This window comes from Monomorium pharaonis, chromosome 10 (assembly GCF_013373865.1).
Source record: "Monomorium pharaonis isolate MP-MQ-018 chromosome 10, ASM1337386v2, whole genome shotgun sequence".
Lineage (NCBI taxonomy): Eukaryota > Metazoa > Arthropoda > Insecta > Hymenoptera > Formicidae > Monomorium > Monomorium pharaonis.
This window is the reverse complement of record NC_050476.1, coordinates 14,079,975-14,093,266: the sequence shown is the minus strand read 5'-3', so window position 1 is coordinate 14,093,266 and position 13,292 is coordinate 14,079,975.

Sequence of the window (13,292 nt, the reverse complement as noted above, 5' to 3'; positions counted from 1 at the left end):
AGCGACCTGTCTAAATTCTCCGAATTCCTACGTTTAGCCAGGAGCCACCTTAGGCCGCGCGCAACTCCGTTAATTAACGTCTGGTACGAAAACGAACAACGGTCAAACGCGCTATGCGTAATCGTTTCTAAAGTCAGGCAAGTGTTTGGCTCAGCCAACTTGCGATCAGATCAATCAGGTTCACGATGAAAACCAGCTTATCTTGGTTCGAGTTCCACACGACACTTAAAGTTTTTAATATGGCGTTCTGTTTGACTGCGCAGTCTAAATTTAGGATTTCTTGATTCATATTGTCAAGCGCGTGCTTGTAATTCTAGGCCTATCACGAGGCCTATTTACCCTACACGAACAAATATGAGTAAGCTGCATACGACGCGTGGCGGAAATGATGCAACCGCCACGTGGATAGCAATAAGCGAGTGTGAAACAATAAGACAATATATTAGGCTTGAAGAAAACAAGCGGTAAATTAATTTTTAGAGAAAATTGACTTATCTGTTGGTGATTCGCAGCGACTGCAGGCGTGGATGACCACTGGGCGGAAGGTGACCTGGTGATGGAGCGACGGTGATGTCGTTGAGACGGTGATTTGCGATGTTTGCGAACTGCTGCGTTTGTTGCGCTGGCGCACGCACAGTTCACATGTTTGACCGTCTCGCACCTCGCGATTACGAGAAACGACTTCCACGAGCTCGCATCTCACAAAAGGCACCAAAAAATGTACGACCGCGCGTGTGGTCGCGTTCCCGCCTTTCGGACTAGTCAATAGGCGGGATAGTTTTTCACAGTTGTTAGCAAGGATTTTATGGTCAACACGTGGGTTAAAGAAATATGCGTAATTTTAGGGCGAACCCAAGGAGGAAAATCCGAGCCCAGCAAAAACCCCCTTTAAAGTTTATTTATCGAAATCACTAAATTACAATGTCGAACAATTTGAGGTGCAAGCGGTTTCTGAAGACGATCGTGCGTTGTATCGATATCGCCTTCGAGGCGTGCGAAAAGAGACTTGGCTCTCGCGGACCGGCTGCAGACACGGTCGCGCGTATCTTTGCAACCGGCTTACGTGCGGTTGCAAAGATCTGATGGCTCGAGAGAGCGCGTGGAAATGAGCATCGAGGCGACTCGATTATATTTGCATACAGGATGGCTGCTACACTTCAACTAGCTCACTACTGTAAGTGGCCCGGGAAAGAACTGAGGCAACGTGCCCGGCCGGTACACGCGCCCCCGCTCTTCTCTCCACTGTTCGGCGTCACCGCCAGCAGTGCCCAAAAAATCGGTCGCTCGGCAATCAGAATCTCATCCGCACGGCGCATTGCGCGGGAGATTCGGATTAGAAAACGAGTATTGCGTGTCAAATGCGAAGAAGTCTGTGTTTTACAATGTATTTTTATGAAGATTGTAACTATTTTGGCAAAGCGTTTTGAAAAAATGTTTTTTCGTTATTTTCTTATGCTATTGTTAACAAACTCGAGGACATTAGTAGTACTTCCGGGTGTTTCCTGGAATTTTTTTATTGTAATAGAAAGGTGAAGATTTTTATTTCACGATTTCGTAAAGATCAACCGCGGAATTGCGCGGTTTTCCATGATATAGATTCATTAATCTTTAGAGGACGGCAAGATCGATTTATCGACTTTTAATAATTCAAGTAAATTTAACGTGATCAGTGCTTTTTATTTTATTTTATCGTCTGAGAAAGATGTTAGACAATATGTAGATAATGTGCAGTGACAATGTGCGATGTGTTTAAAACATTCTATTAGCAAAAGAGCCTCATTTATTTGTTGCGAGTGTGACAAAACTGTTTGCACTGTACCGTGCTTAAAAAAAATTTAATTTTTTACCGCGTGTTTATTTCTGGTTTAAATTGTTCAAATTTTATTTTTTCGTTGTTTTAGGACCATCGAACGTCGAACTAATGATTCGAAAAAAGTTGTTTAACATGTTACAGCAACAAAATTTACCGAACATTAATAAAAAATTGAAGTTTGTAAAAAATTATCTATTAGCCTCTGAAAATTATTCAGACGAAGAAATAAAGGAAATAAAGCATATATTTTCACATTTTAAGTCTAAAATAAAACAAAGATGGGCCACAACATACAAGAAAAAAGTTATATTTATGAAAAAAAGTAGTGATTGGCTCGAAAAAACATTCGCGATTCCTAAAGTAGTAAATCGACGAAGGCGGCCAACGAAGACATTTAAAGTATTGAGTGAGAGGAGTAAAAGAAGAAAAACAGAAGATTTACGTAATTCTACAAATACAGAAGTACTGACTTATGCTGCCCAGGTGAAATTAGGAGCTACAGGAAACAGAGTTGCTACCAAAATACTCAAGTAAATTACCTCCAAAGCGGGCAAGAAAATACAAGAGAGAATACTCTATTACTCTGCAGTAGGACAAAGCACAATTAACGACATTACATGCATTGGCCATGTTGTTGAAGCTGGTCTTTCAAAGACAGTATAAAATAATAAGGAGCACTAATAAAAAGTTATATCCTTACTACAAAAGGCTACAAAAGGCAAAAATAAATTACTACCCGAATAAGGAGTCATATCATGTTACTGATACTTGTGCTGAAATAAATTTACAAAATTTATTGGACCATACGGTTACACGATTGTTGACGCATTTAGAAGGAGTTATACAAACTCTAAATGAAGAAGAAAGTAACGCATTGATGTCGATGTGCAAATGGGGTTGTGACGGATCACAACTAACTCAATATAAGCAGAAATTTTCGAATGATTCTGTTACGTCCAGTCTTATGGGATTTAACACTTTATTTGGTAGGAAGGATATTTCAGGGAGAACAGGTAAGGCAGGGAAGGACGTAACAAAACGTGTAGAATTCCCGTAGGCACACAGATCAAGAGAGAGTAGGTGTCTCGGGTCGAACGCACTTTTTATGACTCAAAAATATAGGTCAACGTGCCAATAGGCCCGCTATAATCCGTTTCGAGTCGTACGTCCGTCGGTCTAAGTTTCGAGTCAACGAATTGAATCGCTTTAACTCGGGATCGGATCAGGTGCAATCTTTGTTCGGGAGGGGCGAGGTAATTGAAACTTAAATAAATGATGAAGTTTACGTAAAATTAACAAAAGTATTTATTCTAATAACAAATAAAAATGAAAAAATAAAAATAGAAATAAGCGCTAAAGTCGTGGTTTGACAATTTTGTAATAACGGTATAATCGAATTTAAAATACATAGTAAGTGTATATAGTTGTACAAATATTATATAAGTATGTGGTGGGCGGAGAAAGGGAAACAAAGAGATTTTTGTTTTTAATTCTATAGTATTAACGGTAAACGCGGAGCAAAAAAATAGACAAAGGGTTTATTAAATGGTTACATGAGAAAAACAGAGATGCTTGAAATCGTAAGAGGATAAAGAATAATGTGGGAGAGAGTGGGGGTGGGACATCTTCGAGTTTTGGGAAACTAATCAGAGAGTACGATCAAAAAAGCTCGAGATTCGCATACTGGTTCGTGTAAGTGTGTGGGAACTTGAGATTCGCACACGGGAGCCTCAGGTTCGTATAAGTGTGGGGGAACTTAAGATTCGCACACGGGAGCCTCAGGTTCGTGTAAGTGTGTAGGAACTTAAGATTCGCACACGGGAGCCTCAAGTTCGTATGAGCGTGAGGGAATTATTTATAAATAATAGGAGGGTGTCTTAAAGAATTAAAACGGAAAGGAGTAGATGAGTAACGTAAAAACAAAGAAAGAAATTGTGATTGTGGGACTTACTCATTACTGGTTCTCGAATAAATCCGTTGGAATTGAAGGGATTTCCTGACCAAATGGAACGGCACTAAAGTTTATTCGCGCACTGATTCTACATGATTATTAACTAACTGACTAACCAACAACTGACTTACTCATTGACCAACTAACTAACAACTGACAACTAACTCGTTCTCTTCAAGATTTGGTATTATATATACAGAGTCTTACAGGGGGAGGATCCAGATGTGGGTGGTTCAAATATTCTAACTAGTAGCACTCTTTCAGGATTGTGTGGTGGGTGAATTCTACGTTTTCTTATTGGAAAAATAGTTTTTCCTCTTTGCCCAATCATACATTGAGTAATCTGTCAAAAGTTTCTCTGTTTCCTCCCACATTCTTTCAATTTTATCGAAGGGATCCGACCTATCGCGTAGGTTATCTTCCCTTTGGGTGTAAGAGATAAATATTTTTTTTCTATCGTGCTAGACGTGCTACGGTATGGTTTGCAGATGGAGGAAACGGTGATTTATTTTTTGCTTATGTTTAGATACTTCGTTGCTCATTTTTTGTGAGGAAACGTGAAACTTTGCTTAGATCCTATGTTTGTTTTTGAATTTCTATTTTCAGAATTTATTATTTGTTGACTCAATATTCAAAAGGAGTCGGAATTATCAACTTGGTCGTTTCGTCCATCCATGTTTGTCATCACGTTTCTAACAGACTAATCCTAGACGCGTGAAAAATTATCGGAGACCGTTGAAATGGAATTTCTTTTGTAAATTATTTGTTTCTTTGACGAAGGGAAATCGTGGAGTCTGCCGGACGTAACAATTCTGATTCCGATGCAAACATTTTTCAGAGTTCTTTTGAACCACTTCAACTAATTTGTAACATACATAACACAAAGTTAATTTGGCAGAATCCAACTCCTTCTTCGCCACGATATTGTCGCCCTTAAAATAAGATTTGTCAAAGAATCTACTGATATAACAAACGAAGAAATATATACTATATACACTATATACAAAATTCAATAAATTCGTTACAATATACGAAAGTGACATTAGCAGACAAATTTTTTTCTGTCAAACATACAATGATGCTCACCATAGTTGACACTAAGATGTGTAACAGTGTCACTCAAACAACTTCCACGATGAGGTATTACATTTGTGGTGCAACATCTAAAGACTTCAATAATTTAATAATTAAAAAAGACGTTGAATCAGAGACACTTAAATTTGGATTATTGATTTTGCACGCCAGGATCCGTATATTTGAAAGTTTATTGCATCTGTCGTATAAACTGCCTGTCAAGAAATGGCAGTTAAGATTAGAAAATAAAAAAGCCATTGTCGGGACTGTCCCGATTGCGCACATAAGCGATTGGACACAGACCCGATTGGACACGGACCCGATTGGACACGGACTCAATTGGACACAGACCCGATTGGACACAGACCCGATTGCACACGGACCCGATTGCACACGGACCCGATTGCACACCGACCCGATTGCACACGGACTCGATTGCGCACCGACCCGTTTGCACACGGAAGCGATTGCGCACCGATCCGATTGCACACGACCCGTTTGCACACGGACCCGATTGCACACGGACCCGATTGCGCACCGACCCGTTTGCACACGGACCCGATTGCGCACCGACTCGTTTGCACACAGACCCGATTGCGCACCGACCCGATTGCACACGATCCGATTGTACACGACCCGTTTGCACACGGACCCGATTGGACACAGACTTGATTGGACACAGACCCGATTGAACACGGACTTGATTGGACACGGTCTTGATTGGACACAGACCCGATTGGACACAGTCGCGATTGCACACCGTCCCGATCGGACACAGTCCCGATTGGACACGGACTCGATTGGACACAGACCTGATTGGACACGACCCGATTGGACACGGACCCGATTGCACATGGACCCGATTGCACACGGACCCGATTGCGCACCGACCCGTTTGCACATGGACTCGATTGCGCATCGACCCGATTGCACACGACCCGATTGCGCACCGACTCGATTGCACACGACCCGATTGCGCACCGACTCGATTGCACACGATACGATTCCGCATTTCACATAGTACATGGGTTAGCGACTTGGGGTGGGTGCGGGAGGGGGGCGAAGCCCCCCTTGAACCACCCCGTGTGTGTGTTTGTGTGCACAAAGCGTTTTCTGCACCACATAGGTTTGCGACTATAAAACATGTATAAGAAAGAAAAATATTATAATAAATATTTTGTACGTATTTTTATGTCTGAGTTTGCCAAGTATAAAATAATTATAATAAATATTTATGAAAATATTAAAAATAAATATTTATGCTATTATACAAAAATACAAAAATATTTTGAGCTTATATACCATAAATATTTTTTAGTACATTTTAAGAATATATTTTATATATTGTTAATAATAATTTCTAAATATTTTATGAAAACGATTATATAATTAAAAAAATGATTTTTAAAAATAAATTCATAAAATATTTATAAAAATTTATTCTAAATTTTCTGTGCTATCCAGGTTGTTTTTGCATTATTCTGCGATGCGGAATCGTATCGTGTGCAATCAGGTTTGTGTGCAAACGGGTCGGTCCGCAATCGGGTCGGTGTGCAATCGGGTCCGTGTGCAATCGAGTCCGTGTGCAAACGGGTGGTGTGCTATCAGGTCCGTGTGCAATCGGGTCTGTGTCCAATCGGGTCCGTGTCCAATCGGGTCTGTGTCCAATCGGATCCGTGTCCAATCGGGACTGTGTCCAATCGGGACGGTGTGCAATCGAGACTATCCAATCGAGTCCGTGTCCAATCGGGTCTGTGTCCAATCAAGTCCGTGTCCAATCGGGTCGTGTGCAATCGGGTCGTGTGCAATCGGGTCTGTGTCCAATCGGGTCCGTGTCCAATCGGGTCTGTGTCCAATCGGATCCGTGTCCAATCGGGACTGTGTCCAATCGGGACGGTGTGCAATCGAGACTGTCCAATCGGATCCGTGTCCAATCGGGTCTGTGTCCAATCAAGTCCGTGTCCAATCGGGTCGTGTGCAATCGGGTCGGTGCGCAATCGGGTCCGTGTGCAAACGGGTCGGTGCGCAATCGGGTCGGTGTGCAAACGGGTCGGTGCGCAATCGGGTCCGTGTGCAATCGGGTCTGTGTGCAAACGGGTCGTGTGCAATCGGGTCGGTGCGCAATCGCTTCCGTGTGCAAACGGGTCGGTGCGCAATCGGGTCGGTGTGCAATCGGGTTCGTGTGCAATCGGGTCTGTGTCCAATCGGGTCTGTGTCCAATTGAGTCCGTGTCCAATCGGGTCCGTGTCCAATCGGGTCTGTGTCCAATCGGGAAATACTACTGTGTCCAATCGTTTATGTGCGCAATCGGGCCTCACTCGCCATTGTCAAACAGAGAAAGTTAAAAATTCAGCAAGACTTTAGAAATAAAATGGATTTGATTATCGTATCTAAGCCCGGATTTGGCAATACCAATGATGGTAACACTAGTTGAAGATTTTTTGTAAGCCCAGCTGAATTTTTTATGAACTGAAATAACAGGCATTGATTCCAATCTAATATATCGTTTTAAAGTAATACTCGAAACCATATCAAATGGACATAAAATTCACGTTAAAAAATTTTCAAAATATGCCATGGAAATTGCAGAACTGTATGTCCAGTTATATTTATAGCATTCGATGACGCCTACGATGCACAAGATCCTAGTTCACGGTGCCATTGTAATGGAAAATGCCCTGCTGCCTATAGGTCAGCTTTCCGAAAAAGCCGCTGAAGCCCTCAATATACATTTTCACCTATCCCGTCAAAACTATGCAAGGAAGTTCTCCAGGATAGCATGCAATCTAGACATGCTTAAAAAACTACTGTTAAGTTCAGATCCTCTTTTAACTGGTATGAGGCCACTACATAGAAAAAAAGTAACTAACTAACCTTTCTTAACGGAAACCTTGGAAATGCTACTTTCAGCTGGACCTACAATTCTGGACTCACAAGGGGACCTTACGGGTCATGGGTCATCGATTTTTTTCATACTTATAGGATTTGAAGATCAGTACCCGGACATCAATTTCCTAAAGCAGTACGATGCGCTTCTCAAAAATACTCGAGAAAATCGACTTTGAAGATTTCCGATATCTGTAAGTACAGAAAATTTTGACAGAGCCGTTCGTAGTCGAGCGTACAGAGCTCTAGTTTCGTAAGCGTGGAGTCGCTGGTTCGATTCTCGCTCTGGCCTCAACTTTTTTTTTTAATAAGTCAATGGAATTTTTTAAAATCCTATATTTTATTATTTATCAAATTGAAACGCTATTTTATTTTTAATTATCACTTGCTTGAAAATGCGAATATTTATAATAAATTAAAATTGGGTACAAAAATGGAAAACGTCTTATTGTTAAATTGCAAAAATAATATGTATAAATAATATTGTTCAGTTATTTTATCGCTTACATTTTACGCTGTATCTTTAACACGTTAGTTAGAGTTTATAAGTCGAATTTATTGTGAATCGTTGAAACTTGAAACGAACATTTGGTTGTTATTTCCATTTTAATCGATAAAATTTTCTAATGTTGTTTAAAAAAGTATAACTTTTTTTTAGCACATGGTAATAGCTTTTTTTAAAATTTGTAATGACAGTTTACGACGTTTAAGACTATCATCAAAAAAATATTTTTTATTAAAAATAATCATTTATTAAAAAAAATAAATTTAGTAATTGCTTCTTTAAGCATTAGAACTGATATTTTTTGTACACATGTATGTACATGTACACACATACTTTTTGTCGTTAGAAAATTTTATTTTCATTAAAAAAGGTAAGGAACTGTCATAACTCAAAGAGAGAATCCAGCTTTACGCGTCGCTTGTGCGTAGCCATTGCCGCTTGTTGTAACAACTTCCCCCGCGCGCCTAGCAATCTCAAAGTTCAAGCGCTAGGGAGGGGCGGCCGCCGCGGCCGGGCGCTCGGCGTGCTTGCATTTGCCGGTAGGCCGGGCTAATACAAAAAATTTTACAAGTCTATAACCATTAACTATTGCGAAAATGGAAAAACGATGAGGATTTTATGTTCAGCTTAATGCGCTCTACCTGCTTATAAAAATTGCATAAATCTTTACCAAACACCCTGTATACTCGCGCGGATATCCCCATCCTGCGGGGCAGGTGGCGGTGATAAATGCGGGGTCGCTGAAGTAGGGGGTTGCGTGGTCGGCGACGGCGGCAGTGGCTGGGGTGCGAACATGACGCGGGCTTGACCCCTGGCCGCCGTGATGATACCCTATCTTCACAACACCATGTTTCACGGTGTTTATTTTTTCAATAGTATATAATAATACATATTATCGTTTTAAGATGATGTATAATTTTTGGTTTCAGCCCATATCAAAACCGTAACAAAGAGCAGGAGATTCAAGGATAAGGTGCTCATTCTGTACTCAAAAGAATGAGAAAAAAACAAAAGCTTTATCCTACAAATGGCCAATATGCGTTTTTTCTTTTGTTCAAATTGTTTTGGCTTGTAAATCATAGGCTTATTCTTTTTCGGTGAACTGGCTGCACTGGTACAATTAGTATACACTCAAGCGTCCTTTTTGACGGAAATGACATCATGCACGCTGTTCTTTCTAGTGCAACAGTGTTCAGTGCATTCAGTTCACTGTATTACCTGTCTTAGATCTCGAGATAGTAAAACGGTGTAAAGCAGTGAAAATAAGTATAACTATAATATACGTAAACAACCCAAATAAACATATCTCTGCTGCATAGTAACGAAATTTGAAGATTGAAAATAATATGTATCATATATACTCAAAAATGCGTCTTCATGAATGTTGTCAGCAAAAGAAAGAGGCCTTCTGGGTTATAACAAATAAACACTAATAATGAACGTGTCTAAATCAAAATATTTTATAAAAAATATCTTTTAAGATTAAAATTTATAAAAATAAAAATTCATATATTTTGTAATATTTCAGATTGTTCGGGTGTTAATCTCGATGAGACTGCCCTGATGCCGGATTATGCCCCGAATAAGGCGCAAAATGAATTTGACGAAATGCGGTCTGTTAGCGGAGGAGCGGAGCCGAGGAAAAAAATTAAAGAGAAGCGTTTACACACAAATTTCACTCTTTATTCTCATCACTCACAATCGAAGCGAGGAGCAAGCCGTCTCTCAATACAAGTTGGCGGAAATCTACTTGTCGTCTGAGTTACCTGCCACTGTGATCCGGAACGGAAATCTTGTAGAGCTTCTTGGTCGAAGTCCTCGCGTGATCGGAAATCTTGCGCGCGATTCGACGGCGGTCTAATGCGCGAGGCAGGGGACGATCGCGAGAGAGATTTGGCCACCGACTCATGAGCTTCGACAAGCGCGGTTAACATTTACAATTCGTAATTAATTAATGTTAAACGAGGCGGCAAATTGCGTTGAAATACATCGGCTTGCACTGAACGGCGAAATTTTAATGCGGAGAAGCGATAGAAGTTTTTTTTTTTTTCAGAAATAATAACTCTTCTCGAACGGAACTGACAGATGACGGCAACTATCCGCGGAGCGACGTATCGTCAGCACTGAGCTTCAAACGACTGCCTCAATACAATCGTTAGCGCGAGGTCTCGAAAAGATAGAGATGTTAGAAGGGGCAACGCGAGCCTGTTTTCGCATGATTTTCGTGGAGAAATTCCACAGTAATTGAGGGAGCGCGTGACAATAACGTGACGACGCCGTACGGCTCATCGTGATCAACGGCTCGCAGCGCGAACAATGCCGAAATTTTCGTGAGGCCGTCAGAATCCCGAACACAGATAAACATGTCACGTTAAACATAACTTGCAAACGTTTATTTATACTGCCGATGCGCTGAGCGTAATTTGTTAACTAAACGGAGAGAAAGTTGCTGTCATTATTCTGGATGGACAAATTAAGTTTTTTTTTATAGTATAAAATGACAAAACAAACGGATTTTATTAAAGGCAGAACCAATTTAAGCGTCGGTAGATAAAATAGAATCAAAAATAGATCTTATCATAGCAAAAAAGAATTTGCAGTCCAAATGAGTAGCTTGTTTCAAGAAATATGCGATAAACCATGTGTCTTAACAACATGCATCATTAAATCCTATTTTTAGGATTTTATTACGTGATTGTTACTCGGTAGGTCCGTATTAGCTGGTGGTCGCTTCAATAATGTGTGCATCTATAACATCTTAGTTCTAACAAGGGAACCTCGCGAACTCGAAAATTCAGATTTTAATGAAACTTGGCATAAATGTAGAGGAAGTAAATACATGAATTTAGAAATTTTTCGTAGCTGCCCAAAAACGGTTTAAAGGGGTGAAACTACCCTTCAAAGATTGAGACATTTTTCGTTTTCTTGATATATCTCGTAAACTAAACAAAATATTAAAAAATGTTTTATACAAAAGTTTTACAGTAAAAGTACTTCTATCTAACTGCAGTAATTAAATTAAAAAAAAATTTTTTTTAAAACATTTTTTTTTAATTTAAAAAAAATTTTTTTTCAAAATTTTATTAATGCAGTTAGATAGAGATATTGTTACCATAAAATTTTTGTATAAAACATTTTTTGATATCTCCAATACCTTTCGAGATATATCGGAAAGATAAATCGCAAAAATCTGCTCTACACTATGCATTGAAAAAAGCATGAGAGAATGCGATAGCATCGCGACGGAGAGCGTTAAAAAATATTTTAAAGAAATTTTTTATTAAGGTTTATTTATGATATTGAATATAATATGAGATACTAAAAATATAATAAAATAAAATAATGTAAAATAATATTTTGTATAATATAATAATATGTAATAATATAATATAATAATGTCGCACGTGAATGCATGCTGATGTGAGTGGGAGAGAAAGAGTAAATAATATTAATATAATATAGTAATATAATAATATAATATAATAAAATATTTATATCCAGACTTCTTGTCCGCACGTCGGCCCCGCTGGCGCGAGGCGAGGAGGCAGGGGCATCAAAGGGGGGAGTCGCGGGCCACACGAGAGTTCCGCGGCTCCCCTCGCCCCTGCCTTCTCAGGGACCGATGGGGGTTTTCGCGTGGGGACGCGAACGCCTCCGCTGCCGAAACGACAAACCGATCCCGGAATAGGGATGGGGAATGCGATGTGGCCGCGCATTCCTCGCCAAGTTAAATTAGGACGACATGGGCCCGCCAGGATGGCCCTCCCCTTCAGAAAATTTGAGACGGGAGAGGGCATCGGTGCGGTGGTCGGGAGGCGGTGGAATACCTTGTGTGATCCCGTCTCTTGCTCTATAGCACTTGTAGACGGCCATACTAAGGTTTTTAGTGGGTATTGGGGGATTCTCTCGAATCTCCCCGAGTCACACATATCCTCTGCCGATTCCCCATCGGTAGAGGAATGCGCAAACGCATTTTCCCTAGTAAAAAAAAAAGTTAAGTTAATTTATTTCGTTAAAAACTTTTAAATTATAACTTTTTCTCTTTTATTATATAATGCCATTATCATCTTCGTCTAATAACGTTCTAATAAAAGTGATAAAAAAAATCTTTATCAGATGACTTCTGTTCGAAAATCATTTACTACCTATTACTTTCGTCGCCAACCAGATGGCAGCATCTGCCGGGCACGACCGGGCGAGACTAACCAAGATCGGTGCGCATCGCGCAAGCGCATGCCCGATCGTCTTAGCTGGCGACGGCTGCTTCACGTTCGTTTTCGGCTAGAGTTCTCTATGGCTACCATTACGTACGCGTGAGATAGTGTGTAGACAGTTTTCTTGTGTTTTTCTCATCTCGTGGACATTCCAAACGCTCTCCACGATACTCAATCAAGGATCAACTCATTTGCCAGACACATTCGTGAATATCTAGTGCATCAACATCGTCCACTCAGATTCACCGCATGCTGCGCACGTCGGCGCCACGCGGTCTACACGGCTCAAGGGGCATCAGCATCACCAGGCCGGTGCTCAATTAATATATAGTAATTGACCCGTGCGAGTGAGAACATTTTCATTTTTCAGTAAAAGACATTGTAAGCTCATTCAGACTTATCACGTGTGTATTCTCATCTCTATCAATCTTAATGCTGTGATAAATCAGACTTGCTCTGATCACTGTGTGATAATATTAAAACCATCTATATTTTACTCGTGAACATTATTGCCATTACGTCCTCACCCTGTTCCCAACCGTAGGGTTCCAGCAAATTCTATTGCGAGATTCGCGAACAACTTCATTAATTCTAAATTTGCGCCATGTTACAACTGCAACTATTAAATTCTTTTACCTTGTCCTGCACTGATGAACTCGACTGTACTAGCCTGTTCCAGTCCAGTTCCAGTTCAGTCCCAGTGCAGCGTAATAAAACAAGCCTCATTTTCCATGTATTGTTTACTAAAGTATATATTGTATATGACTATTTCTTTTTATTGGAATTTCTAATTTGAACTTGTATCTAATAAATATGCTAGTATAAAGAGAAAAAATAAGTAGTATCTTT